Genomic DNA, 221 nt, shown 5'->3' on the forward strand with positions numbered 1-221 from the left:
TTCATACTTACATTATTTACTTAATGCATATTGGTCTTCTTACTTACATTATTTACATACTGCATTGTGATTGGCCTTCATACTTACATTATTTACATACTGCATTGTGATTGGCCTTCTAGTTCCGTATATAATTAGACAATCAAGTCAGTCTTGGTCAAAGTCAAATGGTAAAGCGGCTGAAGTTGTGGTTAACGAAATTTAGGAAATTTCATTTTCAC

The sequence above is a fragment of the Sinocyclocheilus rhinocerous genome, unplaced genomic scaffold (assembly GCF_001515625.1).
Source record: "Sinocyclocheilus rhinocerous isolate Xijiao unplaced genomic scaffold, SAMN03320098_v1.1 scaffold3501, whole genome shotgun sequence".
In the NCBI taxonomy this organism is placed as follows: Eukaryota; Metazoa; Chordata; class Actinopteri; order Cypriniformes; family Cyprinidae; genus Sinocyclocheilus; species Sinocyclocheilus rhinocerous.